This window comes from Buceros rhinoceros, unplaced genomic scaffold (assembly GCF_000710305.1).
Source record: "Buceros rhinoceros silvestris isolate BGI_N320 unplaced genomic scaffold, ASM71030v1 scaffold805, whole genome shotgun sequence".
NCBI lineage: Eukaryota > Metazoa > Chordata > Aves > Bucerotiformes > Bucerotidae > Buceros > Buceros rhinoceros.
The window spans coordinates 20,451-21,771 of NW_010413178.1; positions in this window are offsets into that span (position 1 = coordinate 20,451).

Sequence of the window (1,321 nt, forward strand, 5' to 3'; positions counted from 1 at the left end):
GTGGCCGCTGCCAGTCACCATGGCTGAGGGCCAGGGGTGCTGGGGCAGTAACCCCTCAAGCCCCCTGGATGCGGCAGGAGGGCTAAAGGGCACAGTGTTTCACTGCACTTTCGGGTTAGAGAAATCCCATGCTTAACCATGTAGACACTTTTTTTTTTAACATTTACTGTTCTGTAAAGGTGGAAGAAAGGACTTATCATTATAAAGAATGGAAAAACCCACCCACACTTTATTGTGTCCTCCTCCTCTTTGGAAGAAAGCACTTAATTTTGTGGTGATTCCAGGCTGCATTTCATGGATAAGGGAGGGGGTGAAATGTCTGATAAAATCAGAGCTGTAGAAAATGTCGAGACTTACCATTATAAAGAATGGAAAAACCCACCCACACTTTATTGTGTCCTCCTCCTCTTTGGAAGAAAGCACTTAATTTTGTGGTGATTCCAGGCTGCATTTCATGGATAAGGGAGGGGGTGAAATGTCTGATAAAATCAGAGCTGTAGAAAATGTCGAGAAGGATCAAATGGGTTATGGAAAATGAAGGAAGACAGGGTTTCCATGCATCTGCCTTTCTCTCTCCTTTCCCCAAGCCTTTCACTTCCCTTAGCCTCCGTCCTCCAGGAGGTCAGTTCCCAGAAGGCTGAGCACTCTCATCACACGTAGGAGTGGAGAAGCGGGGGAGTTGAGGTGAGACATGCAGCCCAGAGAATGGCCTGGGAGGAGGAAGGATAGTATCAGTTGCACCAAAGTTGCTTTTACTGATCCTGCACAACTTCATGGGTGGTGTTTAAGAGCAGCTGTTGCTGTGAGGGGGCTATAGCTGCACAACCCTATGGAGATTTCTTGGCAGAAGCAATTGGACCACAAGGCTGCGCCCACCAATGGCTGTGTAGGGATTGCTGGATTGCGTCTGTATCTGAGACACCCTTTCATCACAATGTTTAGTGTTGATGCAGTGGGACATTGACTGCCCTGGGCAACTCTGCATTTTTTCTGTGCCTAAATCTGTTCCAGCCTTTGAGTCATCCCAATTATGCATCTTGCAAAGGGTGGACAAGGACAAACACACTTGTCCAGTGCTGGATTATCTTCCTCCAGTTGAACTCTCAGCTGGGTGGCTACTTGTGCACTCCAGGCAAAGCCCCATGCTCCCACTCTGAAGACCTCCCAAGCCTGTAGAATAGGCAGCAGAGGAGCAATGTGCTCTCTGATGCTCTCTCAGATTATGCTCCTCTGTAACAAAATGAGGATGTTGGGTTTGAGGTTTCGAAGTTTGGGTACTTTTTGCTTTTAAACTGGAATATACTGCAGCAGAACAATCCAA